This window comes from Heterocephalus glaber, unplaced genomic scaffold (genome assembly GCF_053883595.1).
Source record: "Heterocephalus glaber isolate CG9 unplaced genomic scaffold, H.glaber_assembly_v1.0 deba00000281, whole genome shotgun sequence".
NCBI classification, from domain to species: Eukaryota; Metazoa; Chordata; class Mammalia; order Rodentia; family Bathyergidae; genus Heterocephalus; species Heterocephalus glaber.
In genome coordinates, this window is record NW_028258139.1 from 19,186,077 (window position 1) to 19,208,977 (window position 22,901).

The following is a 22,901-nucleotide window of genomic DNA, read 5'->3' on the forward strand; positions in this document are numbered from 1 at the left end:
ATTTCCGAGTCTAGCATGGCTCAGAGCTCCAGAATTGTCTATCATGTGTTCACATAAAGGGAGAAGTACTCACATTAAATGTGGCAATCTCTCCAAAGGAAGTGTAATATGTCTGCATCTTTTCCTAGTCCCTGGGTACAATTCAATGGCTTTCTCTCTCTTGGATTAATTTATATCATTTTCTTTCTTACCTCTAGAGAGGCAAAAATAGGATATTCCATTTTATAACTGCTTGAAGAGACCAGAAATTCCAAACAATATAGGAGGACTATATTTGAATAAATTGAATAAGGAGTTGTTGGTCATGAAAAAACCAGAACCAATTACTATAGATGATCTATAAATCCCAGCATAAACATATACCCTTTTTTAATTACATAATTTCTTAAATGACTATTTAACAGAGTACAAGAATCACAAGTTAAAACTAAAACATAGCTTATCTCTCCTTCTAGCTAACAACCTAATGTCTTTATTAAATTCAAGGTTTATGATCTCAGAAATATGCACATTGAATGACTTCACAATATCTAATGAATAGTAGTAGAGGAGAACCAAGAATAACCCCTGTTTGACAATAGAAGGAAAAGAATTTTTATATCATTGTATGGTCTGTTGTCCAGATGGCATTAATGGAACAAGTTATTGGGCTAAAGCATCTAACATGCAATTATTTCCACTCTCTGAGGTAATTTCTTTTATCTATTTTCTGAATAGCTTTATTTAAGAATTTGAAAGAGGTAAAAGACCAAGATATGTAGAAAGGGGGGAGGGAGAGGTTCGGATAGTAAAATAAAAAGAATTAAGATGTTTTGTATGTACATGTACCAACCTCTTATGATGAATCTAATCATTCTGTACTTCAAAAATTAATAATTTTAAAAAGGATAAAAGGTTAGATACTTTAAAAAAAGAATGAATTTGTTCGCTTTCCCATTGCTTGGAAAAATTACCCGACATGCAATTTAAAAGAGAAAAGTTTTATTTTTGGCTTGCAGTTTCAGAGGTTTCAGTCTATGGTTCAGTCCCATGTCTCCAAGACAGAGACAACATGGTTGAGAGGTGTAGTGGAGGAATGTGGGTGGCCAGAAACAAAACAAATAAACAAAAAAACAGAGGAAGGGTAGGAGAAAGAGTACCTCTGAAGACACAACCCAATGACTCTTCTACTTCAACAAATCCCCACCTCCTAATAGCACAGGAACTCATCAATGGATTAATCCACTCATGATAATACCATCTCCATGATCTGATCCTCTTCCAAAAGTCATACTTCTACACAAATAAGACTTTGAGGAGACATTTAGATCTCAACCATAATATTCTGCTCCTGATCCCCATAAAGCTTACGCACATCAAATTATTCAAAACACATTTAGTCCATCTCCAGGAGTTGTCAAATTCTTTTTTAATTTTTTCTCAATATATATTTGTAATCTGTAATGATATTCATCTTGAGATACTGGTAATATTGATCCTTTTTATTCCCCCTGCCCCTTTCCTCCTCATCTACACACTTCCACACATCCTCTTCCCATGTCCACAAAGGATATTTCCCTATTTTCTATCATCTTTCATTTTCTCTTTAAAATATTTATACCTTGGGTTTCTCATATAGGGGAAGCCATGCTATGTCCAGCAGGACATGTTCCAGGTGCTGTACATGGAGCTACATGATGTGTGTGTGTGTGTGTGTGTGTGTGTGTGTGTGTGTGTGTCTGTGTGTAAATACGCTGGTTCCTGAGACAGTTATTAAAAAGCCCCTTGCAATATCCTATGTGATAAAGGTAAGGGTATCTTTTCTTACCAATATTTGGTTGATGCACAAAATTCCTAAAATCTGAGGGGCTTCCTAAATAATGGGTGTGTCTTTTCTTGCATTAAGTGCTTTTATTATAGATGTGTCTATACCAAAGAAAAAATTAGGGTGGCACTCCCAGAGAGCTTCAGGACGGGCCTGATCAGTAGACAGGCCAAATAATTAAAATATGAGAAAGGTGGAACTTTGAGAACACCTCTCCACCCCAATCTGGCTGAAACATGTCTTTGAATTCAGGGCATAGAAAGATTCCTTTCTCATGGTAGTAAGACTCAGGCTTAGAACTAGTGTGGCAACTCTTTTACTACATTGGTCAGAGAGGTCACATGACTGGTATAGATCCAAAGAATGAGGGTCCTTCCTCTTAATGGTAAGAGCTACAAAGTCACATTAAACAGAGGGTTGGACCCAAGCTGGGAAAAACTATGGCCATTTTTGCCAGTGATCTTTCACATTACTTAGCAGTGGTTGGGAAGCAACAACCAATAAGCAAGTAGCACACAATCTAAGATAAAGTGGGATCTTTTCTGATACGTTATATTATGGTCTACAAGTCATAGTCTGTTCATACCTTTATTTATTAATTCACTTATTCAAAAATAGTTCAGAAATGCAGCATAGCTTGGTGGTTCAAACATTGTTTCTGGACTCTGCCTGTCTGGATTTGAATCTTCACCCTACTATTTATTAATGTGACCATAACGAAGTTATAAAACCTCCCCCATGCAGTTTCCTTTACAAAAGGATAATTTCATATATATGATGGGTTTTATTATCATAAATGAGTAAATAACTATATAACTCTAAATATTGTTATCTACCACAAAACAACCCTATATCTTCAATATTAAGAATCTCTAAAAATTGTTACGTATTACCAAAGCCAGATTGTAGGAAATGATGAAGAACTAGATAATGCCTTGCCTTCATAATTTCCTTGAAGTACTGACCATAAATAAATAAGCAAACTGGATTTTTGCATTATAAAATTGATGAATTCCATAACACAACTGGATGGTGTAAGGAATGAAGGGTAGAAAAAAAATCACAAGGTTTGTATAAATCCGTGAAGTCTTCTGCCAACTTGTGATATTTAGTCTGAAGCCGAAAGAACAGAAGGGGCTCATCATGGAAAAAGCAGGAACAGAGAATTGTAGGTGGAAGAAATACTGACCTAAAGGCCAATAGAAGATGAAGATATCACAGAAAGTGAACAGACACCAGTCCTGGAGACAGGAGCTGGTGTGAAGATGCAGGCACAGGCTGCGGGAGACCCAGGCTGTCTATCAGTGACTTGTTTCTCACCTCTCTTTGCCCTAGATTTTCCAAAGGTTCTAAATATAAATGAGTAATAGCCTAATGAGAATCAAAGGGTCATTTTTACACACACTAGCTGAATCAATCTTAGAATGGGGGCACTAGTGTGAGTTGGCTTTTGGATCATGGTTCATTTACTTTACAGACCTAAGCTTTTTTGCCTATTGCTGCTGTAGCTGCACTTCAAATATAACCAGGTATGTCATGGGAGGGAGTGATGGAAAAAGTGCAGCATGGATTCCAGTTTATATATTTTTCCACCTTATATGTGGCAACATGGAGAAAAGTAAGAGGACTGTATGTGGCCCTAGGATCAGATCATGACCCTGCCCATGAAGAAAGAATGAAGATTTCCAGTGGATGAACCTTTTCTATCTAGGAAGTATGGATCTGGACTACACAGTGAGACTGTTGGTAAGTAGTACATACGTAAAGGCATAGAAGACTGGTTAAAGGGGCTTCAAGGCTCCTTTTTTAGTACATATTAATTGTGTTACTTCTGATTTTTTCTTATTCAGGGTAAAGTTCAAAACTTTGTATTGTTTTCTGATCTTTTTCCTCTTCAGGCCATCGCTATAGAAAGGTAGTTTTTATGAAAGATTTTTTGGAAGAAATTATCTTCCTACTCTACTTATTTTTTTTTCAAATATGATATCCTAGAGCTTTTCTGGGAGGATTAAGTGCTACTGGCAGAGAATGGCTTTAGCTAAAAAACATATACATGCTCTCGGTGTGAGCTAAGTAACAGTTTTCATGCATCTGAACCAATCAGAAAAGAATTTTTTTCTTTCTAAACACTGTAGCAACTTCACAATGGTAGGGAATGGAGCAGGTCACTTGCTCTGAAGAATCTCCTGGGTCACCTTGTCAGAATTAAGATAAAGGCCATCTTCATCTCACAGTATAAAACATTATTCCATATTACTCATAAGAATATTCATACCGAATTAAAGTTTATAATTAATTTTAGCTGAAACCCTAAAAATTAAATTCAAAGTAATTGAATGAGATGGATGGAATATGGAAAACTGCATCTGAAGAATATCAAACATTGGAGTTTGGATGACTTACTCAAGGAAAGACTTCTCAGAAGGGACGGAGCAGAATTTGGACCCATAGCTAAAAAGCTTCAACTTCCATGATCCCCAAATATATTTTAAAGTTGCATGAAAAGGGAGAGTGGAGTGAGAAAGAAGGTCCTTAAAGACTTTTCATTAAGAAATACCTGGGCCTTACGCTGGGCACCTGGTAAGGGAAAATATATGTCACATTAGATCAAAATGAAGGAAGTTAGAATAAAGTGAGGGAAGAGTAGAAATAATGGCTCAAAAACAGAACTAATGGGTAAAATGTGAATAAGAATGCTTTTTTAAGCTTTAGTATACCTCCAGGATCATACAGCCCTGTGACACTCCTGAGGGCCCCAGAACACAAGGATGACAGGTGTAATAAGTAGTAGGATGCTCTAACTCTCTCTGGTCAACAGGGCTGCTCCTGGTTAGCAGGGTAAGTACCCTGTGCTGGAAAAATCCTTCACCCCTGCACAAATCATGATGTATGATCAGCCTGTGCAGTAGATGTAGAAAGAGACAAAGGTGTGCCTCAACCGTATTTCCAGGTCTCACTGAAACCTTCTAAGATGTCTGACAACTCACCTCAAGTATTTGGCTCTCATTTTCTTTGCCAGATGTAGATCTTTTAGCCCAATTCAGGTGGTACCAAGTTAAATACAAGGTCTCTCTCTCTGAAAAAAGCTTTTATCCAGGATGTTCTTAGGAACAATCACATCAGCACAGCAGCCAGTGTCTGTGAATGACAGTCCATCCAAAGGGAAGCATGCAGCCTCCTTGAGCAGTGCTGCCCCAGAAGGGAGAGAAGAGAGGTTGGTGGAGTGAGGACAGTAGTGGCAGAGTACAGACTGAGGAGTGCAGAGATGTGTGCTCAGCTTGCCTGTTGCACTTAAGGGACAGTTCCAAGGCACCTTTGACAGGAGTTCCAGTGGCCTCCAAAGACATTGTCAAAGGGCTTAGGCCAGAACTAGGAGGTCTGAGGACTTAACTACAGTGCACTGTGGAAGACAGAGCACAGAATCCATAAGGGCTCAGATTTAATTTGATTTAAAACAGAGTATGTAAGTTTCCATAAATTTAAAATGCGTAAGACAAACTAAGATAATCTCAGCAAAGAAAATCCAGACACTTGTCTAACTTCAAATATTCTTAGATAATCCTTTAAGAGAAAACCACATTTACAGCCAGTACCACCTAAGAAAGTGAAATATGATGCGGAGATAGACAGGAAAATGTGCATAGCAGCCTGGAATTCTCCCCCACAATCATCGCTGGGGAAAATCCTTGGAGATCAGACAGGAGGCTAGATAGGAATATTCAAAAGTGCCATTTTTTTACTTGTAAGAAAAGAAACAAATAAATAGAAAAACATCCACATCAGGCTAATCGCTCTATTGTCTATAGTGCTCACCTGCTACGGCAAGGAAGGAAAGGAACAGACCAGGTTAGCATTAGTAATATTGGGGAATCTACTTGTCCTAAACTGAGGAATACAACCCAACCACAGACCCAGAAAATTGCTTTGTCCCAAATGGGCTACTTTTAGCAACATTTGTTATGATCTATTGCTAATTTCACTGAGAGTGTAACAGTAACCCTCTACTTAATTGGCAGTTGCAAAAAAATCTCTCCAGGAAACTTCTTTCCAAGGAAGATTTAAAATTCTATTAGTAACAAAGACAGTATCGTACCCAAGAGGAGGAAGAGTTGGCCTGATCGTTGTCTAAAATATTCAGAGTAATTGATGAAAGAGAGAGAGGCCATTAGTTGAATGATTGATAATGGAACCTTTCTAATTACATCAGCTCTTTCCAGAGAAGGCAGGTCCTGGAACTTATAGATCCACAGATACAAGTTTAAGGGTTTTTGACAAATAACTGTAATTTAAAATATAATTACTAAAAATGAGATAGATGTGAACAGCGTGTTTCTTTTTTCATGTGTAAATCAGACAGGGGCAAAGGAATGTTGCTGCTGTAATGTTGCCAAGTGTTACAACTTCAGTGAGACGTGTGGGGTTGGGGTTTGGGTTGATAACATCAACTTGCAAAACATTAAAGTGGTGAAACAGAATCCCTTCATCTCCATGAAGGGAAAAGGAATGTATGTCCTTATTTTCCCTTATTTTCTTTAGAGATGATTTATTTTAAGAAAAATAGTGAGATTTTTCTTGTAAACAGCATTCATGTTCCTTTTAGAAGTTTAATATAAAAAAATCATATCCACAATCAACTGTATGATGAACTTCTGCCAAAGTTATTTTATGCCCCATGAGTGGATTTCAGTAGTTGAATTTGTATGACCCACACAGTAACTTAAAATTTCATCAATATACATTTAAAAATAAAATGTATGCTGTATGATTTTTATTTTTAACGCCTGTACATTATCATATGGTGACATTTGAATTTTGTAAGTCTGTTTTTAAATTTAATAAAAGAAAAAAAGTAAGCTAACCAATTGTATTTCCTAAGATTGCAGGGAGGAATTCCATCTGTTTACTACTATAAATATCTGAGAAATTAATTTTATTGGATAAGATCAGTATTGCCAAATTGCCTTGCAAAACCTTGGTACCTGCTCTGTATCTTCATCCGACCCTAATGAGCAAGAATTAATTTCATATCAACAGAACTTCTGGTTCAAGATAGAAACTCCACAGAAGTCACATGATGTTTTTTCAACCTGAGTCCAGGATAAATTCACCACAAATGTGACAGACAAATGAACTCATTTGAAAAAGCAGTTTTTTCAGACTTTCTGTTTTAATTGTCACTCTTCAAGTTGCATTTTTCTTAAAAATCTTCCCATATCAGCTGTAAGAGACACAAGAGCAACTTTTGTTCCCAACTATAGTGATTGATGTTTGGTCCTCTTCTCACTTTGGAGAGCTTTATGCTGCTCCATCTCCCAGGATTCTGTGACACTGTAGTGTGTGTGTATGTGTGTTTGGTGTTGTGTTTAATATTTGACTTGATTTATAGAATAGATATTTTCACTAGAAGATACTATTTTTCTGACTAATATTAATACAAATAATAGTTAATATGGGCCGGGGATTTAGCTCAGTGGTTCCGCCACCTGCCTCGCAGACAGAAGGACCCGAGTTTGATCCCCAGTACCAAAAAACAAAACAAAACAAATAATAGTTAATATGCTCTTAGTACTTACTGCAAATAAGTTGAAAATTAGTTTCAACAACAAACTGGCAGTGGCATATTAACCTTGGACAAATCTTCATAGCTCTCTGCACCTCAATTTCATAGCCTGGAAAAGGAAGAGATTACTGAGTTTCTCATGAGATCTGAATATTTTCTGGATAATGGAAATTAGGATGTTTTCCAAAGCTATGCAGCATGTTAAATATTGATTAGAAGGATAAATTGTTCAACTATCTCATTCTGCTTATAAAGAAGAATTAAACTCTAACATCTGTCCTGGCTACTACATATTGTATATACTATGTCATTTGTGCTTCCAAACACTGAAACGCCACTGCATAGAGACTGGAAAACTGAGGCTTCATGAGATGAGGCCTGTGTACTGTTAGCACATGTGACTGAGTCGTCACCCGATGCTGGTTCCTCTGTCTCCAAAGATGTATGCTCCATCCCAATTCTTTATTATTGCTTTCCTTTCTCCAAAACACACTGCATTAAACTTCCTTCCAATTTTGCATCAGCCCACTTCCTTAGGTTTATATTGGCCTGACTGTGTGGTCACCTGATAGAAAATTCATTTTTTCCACATTGCACTTCCTCCTCCATTAAAGTCAGGTCCTTATGCCTGCTGCAGGCGTAGAAAACACTCATTTCTTGGCTTTTCTCTCTTGTGCTGAAGCTCTCCACATTAGGGAAAATTACACTAGCTAAATCTCCCATGATGCATGGTATCTGTCTCCAACCACAAATCACCCAGGGTAATTAAAACATAATGAAATACCACAGTCAGTCAGGGCCTAATGGGGGTCTTTCCTGCAGTATTTACCTCCTATATCAATTCTCCAATTAGACAACTGCATTTTATCCTCCCACAAGCCCAGTTCAATATGTTGAGCTGAATGGATTATTTTTAATATAGAGTTTATATTTGGAATCACAATAGTTGCTGTGGCTGAAATGGCTCGAGACACAGGAGCAGAAAGAAGATATTTCTTTTCTAAAATAATATTAAATTTCCCATTTGCAACATTATTCCTGACCCCTAGATGACATCTGCATTCTCATTCATCTCCTCCAAATATTGCCTGACCTGGAGTCCAATATACTCATGTTCCAACAACAGCAGCTTGCCATCCATTCACAATGGTGTCCATCTAGTTGGCAAATCAATCTGAAATGATCATGACACCAGGCACTGTGAGTGCTCAGTGCATGTCAGGTTACCAGACTTAGACCCTTTCCTTTCAGAACGGATTTGCTAGCAGGGAGGTGTACAAATAATTATCACCGAGCATGACAAATGTGTAGATTATATACTATGTTAGAATGAGTAACTGCTATGACAACTCTGTGGTTAGGGGAGCCTTAGGGAAAATTTTGGAGCTGTTTACAATGGTAATTAGTGTGATCATGTGATTGTAAGTGAGAGATGGAGCTTGGGAAGACATAAAGGGGATAGAGAGGCATTTCTGCCAGCAGAGTCTGTGGAAGAGCATTTCTGCCTGAGGAAAGATCAAGGGCAAAGGTCTACAACATTGTAGAATTGACTGGAGACCTCCGTGCTGGTGCCCAGTAGGACATGCTGAGGTCTGAGGCATTTGATCTGCATGAAGTGTGGAACCATTAAAGAATTTTGAGTAGAGCATTTGAATGAGTTAATTTTGTCATAATGAGAACTCATTGTTGCCAAGCTGCTCTGTATGTATCCCCCCAAAACTTATATGTTGAAGCACTAGCACCCAATAGGATAGGATTTAGATGTGGAAGTTTTTGAAAAGAATTTAGATTTCAAGAGGTCCATGTGGGTGGAGCTCTGATTGTGGGATTAATAATTCCCGTAGGAAGAGACCAGAGAATAAGCTCTCCCTCTGCTACGTAGGGCAGCCAAAGAAGTGGCTGCCTATAAACCAGGAAGAGTTGCCTCAACAGGAGCCGAGTTTGTGTGTCCCTGGATCATAGACATCTTAGCCTCCAGAACTGTGAGAAATAAATTTCTGTGGTTAAGCACAACTCTCTACGGCATTCTGGTTATAGCAGCCACAGCTAAGACACAAACCTCAAATGAAGTGATTTATATTTAATTCTTGCAATCCTGTGCATAAGTGCAGAAGCTCCATTTTACAGAGAAGCAAACAAAACTTCTAGGACATAGGATCATCAAGGAGACGCCTTTAAAAGTGTAAGAAGTAACATGCAAACCATAGCAAAAACCAATTACAAAAATCTCACATCATACCACCTGCACTCTTTCTTACCCTCATGTCTTCTCCTCAACTTTCTAGCCTCCTCTGCAGTTTTCCTGCCTTTAATAGCTGAGCTTACACTGTTTCCTTGGAACAAGGCAAATCTTGAACACTCTAGAGTACTGAACCCAACTGCCAAACTAGGCATATCACAATTCCTCATTGTTTTTCTAATTTTTCTTCTCACAATATCTACTGCATCCACTCATTTATTCCCTCATTCATCTTCTATCTGCCACACCAAATGTAAGCTAAATTATTGTGAGTTCTTTGCAAATATTGCAATCTTAATGAATGTCTAGTATTCTGTAGGTGTTAAATAAATATTTATGGAAAGAATAATGAACATTTAAAATAATATCATTAAAATGCTTTTTTGTTATTTTAACAAATAAAATGAAAATGTTTCCTCACTGTCTACAAAGCTAAAAGCACAAGTCTTCCTCATAAGTGTGATGGAAAAATAAGGTGAATAATTAAATTTAGAAACCAATTTATTGCTGCACTGACACATGCATTAATCCCCCTCAAAATATTTCCCTCATCTTGAATAAACATATCCCATCATACTTGTCATTTTCTGAAGCAGTTCTAGAAGTCCCACCATCCTGATTGTCTTTAATTGCACTATCCTGGCTGCCTAAATATCCTGAATCAACTCAAAATGTTTACCTTTCATGAACTTTTACTGGAGAAAAATGCAGATGTCACACAATGCCAGGGCCCATGAATAATACGGATGAGGGTAAACCTTTGTAAGTCTTCCTTTCCTTTGGATGGCACACAGCATCGCCGTTCACCATATTTCTGATCACAACTCATAAAGACATTCACAAAGGTTGATTTCCAAAGCTACTGCAGATATTGATGAGAAGGATAAATGTGTTCAGAGTGAGTGGCAGTATTTTGAAGGAAATTCATAGCAATGTGCCTTTTACTGTAATTATTTATATTTTAACATTTACCATATATTTCCATCATACCTTGTACATATGAGCCCTCAGAATATAGTGATCACCTGCCTTTATAGGCCATTTACCACCAAACCTTTAATTTCCACACTGGAAGGAATGTCTGCTATTTCTGGACCATCTTTTGTCTTCAACTGCCAATAAAGGCTGTAATTTCTGATGCAATAATTTTCTCAGTAGATTCACTTTCTCAGATCTATGATGCAAATATTAGTGTACACAAGGAAGTACTCAATACACACATATATGTATTGAATAGTAAAATGCAATGTTTGTAATTATGAAGACTGCATCTATGTTGATATTTCATATGGTCTCACAAATTCAGTAGTTTGGTCACTTAAGCCTCACTCAGTGAACAAGACATGATAAACCTGAAGTTCACAAAACAAGCAAACAAGCAGTAACAAAAAAAAGCAAAGAAAATCTGGGCATGGTGATACAAACTGTAATCCCAGCACTTGGAAGGCTGAAGCAGGAGGATCACCATGAGTTCCAGGCCAGTGAGTTCCAGGCTGGTGTGAATCATACAGGCATACTTTTGCTCAAAAACAATCACAGGAAGGAAGGAAGGAAGGAAGGAAAGAGAAAGAAAGAAAGAAAGAAAGAAAGAAAGATAGAAAGAAAGAAAGAAAGGAAAAGAAAAAAGAAATGAAAAGAAAAGAAAAGAAAGAAAAGAAAGGGAAAGAAAGGCAGGTAGGAAGGAAGGAAGAGAATAAAGAAAGAAAGAAAAAGAACGAGAGAAAGAGAGAAAGAGAGAAAGGAGAAAGAAACTGAAGTTGAGGCAGAATCTTTAAGAAGATAAGAAGACCTGGCCCCTAAGTACTAAGAGGTATTGGAAGCTGGTTGTCTATCAGGAGAGGGGCAAGTCAGCAGGGGGCCTGCCTCCTCCTCATTCCCTGCCAGAGAAGGTCCTGGTATTTATTTCCTAGATCTGTATTCTGTCAGACATGGTAGATAGGATCCCAAGCCCATATTTCCCTTAAATAAACATTATTGCCCATGGCTTCACTTTGTTATTCAATGTCTCTGAGAGATGTGGGTTCTAGAATTCCCAGCAGCAGTCACACTGAAATTTTAGGGAAAAATCTAGGAGGAACCAAAATAATGAGCTCCATACAAATCTGTGAGAACAAAAACCAATGAAATTTACCCTCTAGAGGCTTCAACAGAAATTTGATTTTCTGACCTAAATGAGATTATGTTTTCAAAAATGAGAACACGGAGCCCTAGAGAAAGCCAAATACCTGGTTTATATCATGAAGAATGTACTGCCCCCTGCCAGCCCCTGGAGATGAACCCCAGTTTGTCCCTTGTTTCTGTACCCCTGGAGAATCCTAGTAGATTTGAAGGGATTAGCTCAGTAGGAGGACAAGCTGAATCATCCCCTCAAAATGATGTTAAAAAGACAGACACAAGCAAAATGTCAAGTGAGCCAGTTGAATCAGGGACCTCACCTCTGTTATTTGATTATTATGATAATACTGACAGTTGTAATAATCCCTGTCTCAGAACTGATGCTGGATATTCAATCAGAATTGAATCAGCTCACACATTTTTTTTTGACATAGCTGCCCTGTTTAATGGAAATAGCACATAGGAACAGGCATGCACACAATTATGCAGGCCTGGCAGAGGAGTCACTGCAAATGTGGAACAGCAATAGCATGGTAAGGTCAATGGCTGGCTGGAAAAAGACGGAGTGCTTTTCGGAAGTGGGGCTTCGGGAATGTCCCCTATCACTTGTCCTGTGAAACATTTTATAAAAAACCAAAAATCAGTGTTAAGAATACTTAACTTTTCCCTCCTGTCTGTAGCCACTGGCTGTACCCAAGGACACCTGCTGTACAGTAAGAGATGTTTGTCAGAGTCTCAATAGGGGCTGCAGTAAGCACAGACCATGTCTGCAGGATAGGAGAAGTCTAAGTGAATAGAGGCAAACAGACGTCTGGTGTGCACTATGATGACAGAGTAACAGAAAGGCTTAGAATGAGGCTGCCCAAGAAATATTATGCAAATCCTTTCAAAAAGCTTGAGAGGAGAATGGGTAGAGGCTGGAACTAGAAAATATAATTTTCCAATCATTTTAAAAGAAGAGCCCTAAAGGAACTTTTGATTAAGCCACTTTGTTGTAGACGGATCAAACTATTAAAAATAATGCCCTATATTTAAGGATAGTGTGATATACAGTGGCCAGGGAGCAACACAAACATTCAAGACTTATAGTCTTAGCAGCACAAGATAGTGCTTTTAGCTCAGGGAAAGGGTCCTCCATTCTGTCTGAGAAAAGCAAAAGTGTTTAAGAGTGAAGAGAAGGTACCTATTTACTACTAAGATGAATCTAGGAGTCAGATAAATAGGAAGACTTTTAGCATGAACCAACATAACTAATGGAAGTGGGCAGTCATAAACATTGACATGGTATAGAAGCATAAATTTGGGATGCATGTTTAGGAATTAGGCAACAGAGAATCTGGAAAGAGATAGCATCATGGGTATCAATTCCTAAAATGCCTAGCCAGAGATGTAAGGACAAGAAAGTTTAGAATGATCAGGCTGATTTGAAAGGAGAAGTTAAAGACATAGAATACTTATAATAGATGAAATATGGAATTTAATTTTAAAGACTATAATTATATAGCTTATTGTGTGAGGAAATTATATTTTTGAGACTTGCATAATTTACATTATTTTTGGCAAAATCACATTGTGATGGAGATATCTTACAAGATCATATAAAATATGCTTTATTATGAAAAAGAGACACTCATTACTAAAATGCCTTATTTCTTCTAAATGGACAGAGATGTTAATATGGATTTAGAAATAGAGAAATGGACATAGTTAGACCAATGAATATGTATGTGTGCATATACAGAGAATTAGATAGATAGATAGATAGGGCCTACCCATGTATCTATATAGTTGTCCATGTAGGATATCTCTAAGTGCATAGAGATACATGAATATTGATAGAAAGTAGTAGATAAGAAAAGATAGAGAAAGATATCTATATCTTTTCATAGATTCAGATACTACTGTATCAATAGGGATAGTGAATATTGTGTATATGAAATGTTAGATTTACCTTAGGGAATTGACTTACACAATTTTTTAAGTCTGACAAATCCAAAATCCATCCAGCAGACCAGCAGATTAGAAGTTTGGCAGAATTTCTATGCTATAATCTTGAAGTAAAATTTCCTCTTCCCTGAGAAAAAATGAGTGCTTTGCTCTGAAACCTTTCAGTTTGGGCAGATAGATGAAGCTCACTCACATTATGAAGGGGACTCTCTTTTTCTTATAGCCAAGTGATTGTAAATTTTAATCACACCTCTGAAATACCTTCATAGCAACATCTAAACTAGTGTTTGACTGAACTGGGCTCCGTAGCCCAATCAAGGGTACACAAATTTAACTGTCATAATTATTAATAGGCATATAGAAAAAAATGAACAAATGTGCTCATTTATCTGTCTACAACTATTAATGGAATGATAGAGAAATTTACATATTCATGTTTACCAATATGTCTGCATCTAGAGACAGAGTTATAGTTTTATCTTTATTTATATCTGTACAGCTATGCAGATAAGTATCTTTATCAAGATATTCATGTTGCATCAGTCAGCTCTCCCATTGCTAAGATACCCTGCCTGAAACTCAAGTTTAAAGAAGGAGAGTGTTAATTTGACCCGGGGTTTCGTGAGATTGAATGTGAGTCAAAGGCAGAAAGTTGACTGTCCACTCTAAGCACCACACATCTACATTTATCTACTTATGTGGTCATATAATAAGTAGATAGATGATAGAGAGATAAATACAGATAATTATATATATAATATAGAAAAATATATAAAATAAATATAGATAAATAGCTAATCTTAAATGGTATATCATTTTTCACTCTATTTTATTCATTATTCAGATGAATAGTTTTTATTTTGGCAGATTTCTACATGTCCATAACATACTTAGATCACTCCTCCAATACCCCATTTACTTTCATGTTTTGGGGAAAGTTTCAAAGTGTGCAGTATATTTCGATTATATCTGTACTATTACTCACTCCTCCACCCCCTACACCTCCTTCATATTCCCTTCCTCTTTTCTAATAATAATCTTTTCTAATTGTTTGTCATCTTTTTTCAGATTCCACATAGTAAGGAAAACATTGAATATTTGCCTTTCTGACTCTCACTTAGTTCACTCACCATCCTGGTCTCAGCTGAATACATTTTCTTGCAAATGACAGAATTTCTTGCTTCCTCGTGGCTGAATAATACTCTACTGTGTATATATGCAATATTCTCTTTATCCATTCATTTCTTGATGAGCACTTAGACTGGGTCCATATCTTGGACACAGGATACTCTGCTGCAATGAACATGGGTATGTAGGTAACCCTGTCATATATTGACACTTTCTGTGTTAGGGATCGAGCCCAGGGACTGGCAGGTGATAGCCAAGTGCTCTACTTGACATACCCTTAATGCCTACTTGTCACTTCAGGAAAAAAAAACAGCCAATGTAAGGCATTTGTTGCCAATCATACCTGCTTTTGAGAAAGCAACTTGAAAGAGCTTGCGGTTTTTTTTTTTTTTTTTTTTTTTTGGTACCAGGGATTGAACTCGGGTCCTTGAGTTTGTGCAGCAGGCAGCAAAAAACACTGAGCTAAATCCGTGGCCCTAGCTTGCAGTGTTTTTGAAAGGGGTCTAAAGCACAACTGAGGCTTGGTGTCTGTGAGCACAATGTGGTGAAGACTGATTTCATCTGAAGACAGCTGCACTGCTGCATTTGCATGTGCTGACATCATAGTTTGCATGTCTTCTTCTCATGTTCACTAGGCACCTTGCATAGCTGCCATTTCTGAACCCAGGTCTTCATTTGCAGTCACGGGCACTTCCAAAGACCCCTAAGTAGATTTCATAACATAACTGACAAAACGTCAGCTTTTAACAGTTTCGCATTCCTTGTCATCCCATTAAATGTACAATGGAATGCCTACTCTTGGCTTTGTTGTCACTGATGCCACTACATCAATGACATGCTAAGACTCCAAAATGGTGTCAAAATTCCCTAAAACCAAATACTAGTAGGCCTCCTCTAGTCAGCAAGTTTGTGGGATACCCATCTTTCTTTTGAGAAGGCTTTGTGCTTTTTGTTTATTTTTGTACAATTATTAATACTAGTACTAATTTCTTAGCTTTAAATTAAAAATACTAATATAATTCATACTTTTCACTCTCTGCTTACCTTGGAGAAGACTTATTTGTGCCCTGGACCCTCCCTGTAAGGGAGTTGCTAATTTTGAAGAGCCAAAAGAATATTAATATTGAGGAAAGAGAAGAAGATGGAGACAGGGCATTTTTAGGAAGAGGCAAAAGGAAACTCTGAAGAGCATTTCCTCTCCAGAAGAGGGCTTTTAATACTCATTGTGGGGTAGAGGGGGGAGGTAGATTGGACTAGTTTGCATCTTGTAAGATCATGCTGGCCACACAGGACATGTAGGGGACTAGAGGATGTGAATCAGTCTAATATGGTGACCCAGGCAAAAAACGGAGGTAGAGCCAGAGCAAGGTTAAGGCAGAGAGGTCAGGAGATCACTAGAAACTTAAGCAGCATGAATACATAAAACGACTGCTACTTGGTTGTGTTTTATAAACTTCGCTGCTTCTTCACTTGATACAGTATCAGACTCTTAACAGCCTCATGGTGCAGACGGTGGCACAGCACAATTGGCAATTGGGTGAGGTTTTTCACTCCTCTGACCCTGTATTTTCCTCCCCTTTCATGAACTACACAGTACAATAAAGATCAAATGGGCTGATGTATGCTACAGTTATCACAATAGCCAACCCACAAGATGTGCTTCCCATACCAGGCCCTGTCTGCACTCCTTTTGTTAATTTTTTTAAATTTTATATCAACAATCTCACCCTATGGGATTAGAAATAGAAATATCGGAGAGTTGCACACACTGCACAGAGAGCAAAAAATTGTTAGAGAATTTTGGAAATTGCAAATCTCCATCTTCATTAAATGAAAATGTCCCCATTTATGCAAACTTAGCAATGGACTTAACCTGAACTCCATTGCCTCAGCCAAAAGAGGCAAACTAAGCAGATACCTTTTTCAGACGTTCTTATAATTGCAACAAACTTCAATGTCAGCTTTTCAGATTGACCCATGCTCTGAATTTTAAATGCATAGACTATTCATATGAAATTGCCTTTTGTGGAGGACAAAGTGATTAAATATCAGCAATGTTATATAGCTTAACAATATCATCATTGAGGCTTTTTGTCAGAAGTAAAAAATAAAATAAAATATTTTAAATTCCATCATTTCATTCCCTAAGCTCAGTTTATTTCAATAAATATTCAATGAGAACAATGGTACAGGCACTCAGTATTTACTGAAAATGGGAAAAATAGCATCTCAAGGGATGTTCAGGGAGGTACTGAGGGGCAGAGCCTGGCCAGTCCATCAAGAACATCACCAAGGAGGTTTCCTGGGAGGGCCAGCTCTGCAGCACACCACTGTGACCATGAGGCCACCACCACCAGGGAGCAGTGGATGTATGGTGCTTTCATTTTTGTGTTTTTCCTTTCGGTTTGTGTGTGTGTGTGTGTGTGTGTGTGTGTGTGTAAAGATATCCCTCCCTCCTTCCTTCCTTTCTTCTTTCCTTTCCTCTCTCTCTCTCTCTCTTTCTCTTTCTTTCTTGTTTCTGAAATACTTCATCATGTAAGCCTCACGACTCTGACTGTAGAAGACAAATGAGAGAAACTATTGCTTTCCTTCCTCACAGTGCAGCATGGAGAGAGTAGCCAGGACTGACCTTCAGATGCTCAAGATCTATTGTTGAGCAATTGGTTCAATAGCAAATGGGCGAGTTAGAATTCCATACTGTGCTGAGCACTGGTGGTGGTACCATGGAGAAACACTGTCCAACAGTAACTGTATCAGAGAAGAAGTGATGATGATGTCTACATCAACTTCCTAAATGAGCAGTTTCTGGGGCAGATCTTGCTTGGGTATCATTTATGATATCCAACTTTCTCTAGATCCTGCCTATTGGAGTAAAAGGGTTTTCAGCTTCTGTGTGACTATATTAACTACTAGAAATCTTTCTACCAAACTTCTTTCCTATATTATTAATCAGTGACAATTGCTTTCTCTTCCTTGTAACCGAAACACATAGTGAGTGTATTTGTGATGGAGCAGCCAGTATGCTAGGACATTGATAACAGGTTTTGAATTTAATGCTCACCAATGCATCCTGCAAAGTGGGCCTTATGCCTATTGCACAGGAGGAAATTCCACTTGGCAGTGATATAACAGACATTACAGTCACGGTCTCAGAGTTAGCCAAATGGGAACAGGGAATTACCATCATTGGGGTGGTGGTTTCATTAGCTAAGAGATGGAAATCAAAATAGAATTTATCTGAAAGTAACTTTGTGAGAATAATTTATACAGCTAAAGCACTTAGGTCTGTGTCTGACAATAATAACTTCTTAACTATCCAGTAGCTGTATTACTGGATTGAATCCACAGAGTTGACCAATGCCATAAGTGAGGCCAAATATGCATTTCTTAATCCCAATGGTGGGTCCCTTTCCATGGGAGTCCGTTCAACATGAACACATCTCAGATCCAAAGAAACATTTCCTTGAGTGCATGCGTTTCATTCCTGGAACCAAAGCTGAGACACATGTCTCATGCCTTTGCTTCTCTTATTTATCCACATAGGTGACAAGAACAGGAAGAATTTGACAAAATATCAAAATAATAACAAAACAGTGAGAAGAGCAATTTGCATTTATTTATTCTTTCCATGTATCAGGATCTGCAACATCACTATGAGGAAGATACACTCCCTTTAGAGAACTGAGAGGCTTAGTAACTAGTATTCTTCTTCAATTATTTTTTTTCAAAATTTCATCTAACTGAGGTACATAAAAGGAGAAGTAAGACTGTGAAGTCCCAAATATACCTTTCTGATTGGTAAATCTGACACTATTTTTGCAGGAAATTGGATGCTCTTACTTTGAGCCCCAGGATTAGCCATCTTGAAGCAACAAGCAGGGGCAGGCCATGAAATAGGACTTTAACTCAGGCCATGTGACTCCAAACTCTGTGCTCTGACCACAACAACATGCTGGCTCTCCACTGCAGCTCAATGGATCTCCTGCAGAACAGAGTTGCAGATAAGAGAACCATGGTCCAGAGACAGCCAGGAACACACTTCTCCTAATTTCCATCCAAGTTTCTCTCCACTTTCCCTCTGTGATCTTTCCTTGAGTGTCCTTCCTACTGACAACTGAATTCCACCTGCTCATTCTGAGCAAAGCCCTGAGAATCAACTCATTCCAGTTCTCAAGGTGCTTTCCTGAGGCCTCAGTTTCTGCTGTCCAATTTACCTCTTTGCCTTATATTGAAATGGGGATAGCCTTCCATTTCACACTCAGCACATATATACTGAATATCTATTGGAAAATGCTAGCCAAATCCCACAGGCAGGAAATTTCTGGGAGTTGGAACACACCTTGGTGAACAGGAGGAGCAGAGGGAATAAGACTCAAACTAGAGCCTGCACCCAATTAATACTATTTTCCTTAGAACTCATTCAAAAAGCTAGTAGCCTGAAACCAGAGACAAAGGTCATCTGTGTCTGTATATATGAGCTCAGAAGGTCACAGTTGACAGCCCACTGCATTGGTTTCCCTAACTATGCTTTGCCTTTATCCTCAAATCACAAAGTGGCAGAGTTTTCTAGTCTCAGGAGGATAATGTGGATCTCATTGCAGGCAGAAAACCTTGTAAGCCAAGATCCGCAGAATTATAAATAGAGTAGGTGACTTTTGTGGATCAATAAATACATTGAAATGGTCAGAAGAAATCAAGGTCTGAACAGAAAGCTCTCCATCAGCCAAGCTACCTCCACTCTGGTGTCTGCTAAGACACAGCATAACAAATAAACACTGTTCTTCCATGCTGTTTTCAGTTATTATTCATCATCTTTAAAGAATGGAAGCATAGAATCCATGGAACCCTTAAGGAAGTGCCTACTAAAAAAAAATGAAGTTTTTGTTTGCAACCAAAAAAAGTAAATGGCCATAGACAAGATTTCTTTATGCATTTGTATTTGAAGAATTTCTTCTGGGTAAAGGGTTAGCTTTGTCATTTGATCAGAACTAATAGGTTCATTACAATACCTTAGAGATTATAAGTGATGCAATCTTCATATCATTGGGCAGTTTTATCATCTCTGAGGTGTGGATTGAAAATTTCCCATCAGAAATGCATGTGATGTCAGTGTGACAAGATATTAAGATGAGGAGCTTTTTGGAGGAATTAGGAATTATCCCTCTCACTCACTTTTTAAAGGAACTTCTTCAGTTCACATCAAACTAAATTGGTGAGTTTCCAATCCTGGGAAGCAAAAATGCCTCTGGATGTCAGGACCAAACCACAGGCACCAACGCAAGCTTCCCAGAAGTCTGCATGTGGGCATGGGTAGGCAATCTTCTATGTCAGGTCAAGTCTTTTATTTCCACCCTGCCATAATTTACTATGACCATAATTCCCTCATTATCCCTGAAGGAAAATAAATTAGTCAGTAATTCGTTAGCATAATGATGTTTGGAGCACAACAAGCCAAACTCAGTGGCCTAAGAGATCATTCATTTCTGTTCCTGTATTTGCTTGTAAACTGACTGCTGACCATCCGTGTCTTCTAGCTCAGCTCCTGCTCCCTTGCTAGGCCAGCAGATGTCCTGGGCATTTCTCAAGTGGCAGCAGAAGTATACGATGCATGAGTGGAAAGACTCAATGTTTCTATACACCTAGTCTCAGAACTTTTGAACCATGTCTCATGAAAGCCTGGCATTAAAGAGCTAGCTCCTAGTAAGAGAAACGACATGACAAAAATTCAGGATACTGGGATGTGTGAAAAATTCGGTACAATAATCAGTTGTTTCATTAAGTGATTTGAGCATCATGAGTTGATAATAATCACATCATTAAGCAGCATCTAAACCCTACATCAGTTCCAAGATCAGGCACACCACAATGCAAATCCCTGTCACTTTTAAATCGATTTTAAAAAGTAGGTGTATTAATGAACTATATAGTAAAGACTTGACTCATTTTTAATAAGAACTTCATTGAGGGTAAAATTGGGCCTTAGTCACTATATTGTAGCATTAATGTTTTAAATGGTATTTGTTGAGAAAATGAATTAAAAACCAATTTACTAAGGAGTTTCAATCTTTTCCTGAGCAGCTTTTCTTTTAAAATGGCTAATGAGCAACATTATTGGATGAAATGGAATAATATATTTTTTTCCAGCAGATACAGGTGATAATTGGTAAAATAAAGAAAAACCTTCAGTGAGTTTCACTACTCTAAGAAGATATCTGAATATAATACATCAGCAGGATAGTCAAAAACCTCAGAGGTAGGTTGCACAATATTCAATGAGAACTTCATAAAGGAGAATTAAACCTCTTTTGATTTGTTGGCAAGGGACCTGGAAACCATTAAATGAAAATTAATGTCTTCAAAAATCTAAGTGTCTAACTCATTCATAGTGCATTCTGCTTTCCTGATCACTGTTTGAACTATCATGGAAGATGAAGACACTTTCTTAAGAAAAATAGAATAGTAGTAAGTAGGTTGTACCCTGGAGAAATAATTAAGGAATATGAAGTGAGCTATCAAGTCATTAAGGACAGCAATATGAGAGAAATAATGTTAATAGTATGGTGGAATGAACAGAATCTTACCTAGATTATAATAACCATAGTTAGACTATGGAGTTGAGTCAAATAAAAAAGTATTTGGAGAAAGAGATGCAGCAAAATTTTACTACATGGACTTCAAATCCATTTTGTTTACAACTGAAACTGTGAGTTCTAGATCTAAAATTTGCTTTCCTTCCTCCTTTCTTTAACTCATGGCAGAACACAATTATCCACTTTTTCTCCTAAATACAAATATGAGATTGTGCTTCTCAGCTCCTTTTTTGTTTTATCTCATGACCAAATAAAAAAATATGTATATATCACTAAATATTTTTACATATATCCTTTAACCCTTTGTTTTATTTGTAATATTTACTCCTGGGAAAAGAGGCCAGGGGCTACATGTGCAGATAGGAATTATGAGGCTCTGTTCAGTGAAGTGGGAGGGGTTCTGAGTTAGGAATTAGAAGCTATATGATTGAAACAAAGAAATAAGAAAAAAAATACAATAAGGAATAATAATGTTTCCCTAGAGGAAAGGTACAGCTGTTATATCCATTTGCATTCAGTGTGCATATTTGCATTTTCAATTTCATCCAGTACTAATTTAGGATGTTGTGTCAGGTCAAAGTTAGAATGACTAGGACGCCCAGTGCGAGCAATGTCCAGATGGGGGCTACCAGTGTGAGCAATCCTCAACCCATGATGGGGTAATTAAGATGGCTTTGAAGTGCAGCTCAGTGTGAAGGCATGTTATTCATCCCTCTTCCTGACTCCAGGCTCCTGACCACACTGTTCTCTGAGTACTTATTTAGAAAATGTTCACTTGCATCTGTGTTCTCTGCACCCTTTGAGATATAAATCTTCTTAATATACTCATAATATCTTTCTCAAGGACCCAGATTTGTCCCTCTAAAATGTAACTGTGAAAGGACATAGCACCCTGTCTCCTGTATGTGTGGTAAGATGGAGCCTAATACTGAATGGCTCCCATTGGCAAACAGAGGGTCTGTAGACCAATCTCCTCCCTAACATCTTGCAGGACTTTCCCACTTGCTCATGCAAAAGGCAATGGACAAGCACTACAGTGAGATAGAATACGTAAATGTAGAGATGAGATGAAAGATCTTTCAGTCACCAATTGGAGAAAAAAATAGACGATCATCTGAAAATTTAAAGGAATGAGAAAGAGGGACCCATTTACTTATATAAAGAGATGGCTCACCTCCTTTCAGGTAAGAGCCTGCTTTCATTCATAAGATACATCTGCTATTTTGTTCGGGTAAGTATTGGCTTTGACAGTGGAGAAAACGTATGAGATTAAGTTGACACACTCACTGTATGACACACAAGCAAACAAGTGAATTGAGCAGTTTGGTTGCTTCACATCAGAAAGTGAAGCTCATCAACTTTCCAACAATTTCTTGTTCTTCCAGTGGTCCCAGATTTCTGGGGCACTGCCTTTTGACTAGCTTTGGAATACAATGCTGAGGTACCCTAAGAAATTCTGTTGCTTCTTCTCTGACTCAAGCTTCCCTCTCATTCCCCAGGACAGTCTCAGGGGCAAGG

General features: G+C 37.9%; 1 long non-coding RNA gene across 4 annotated transcripts in view; it reads left to right on the forward strand.

Annotated features, from left to right (window-relative positions):
* Positions 1-9,867, forward strand: part of LOC147830242 (uncharacterized) — a 58,854-nt gene extending 48,987 nt beyond the window's left edge. For all 4 annotated transcript variants that reach the window (XR_015441262.1, XR_015441265.1, XR_015441266.1 and 1 more), the window contains one exon: positions 487-9,867. This is a non-coding gene — a long non-coding RNA (uncharacterized LOC147830242). The remainder of the gene's footprint in view (positions 1-486) is intronic.
* Positions 9,868-22,901: the final 13,034 nt, after the last annotated feature.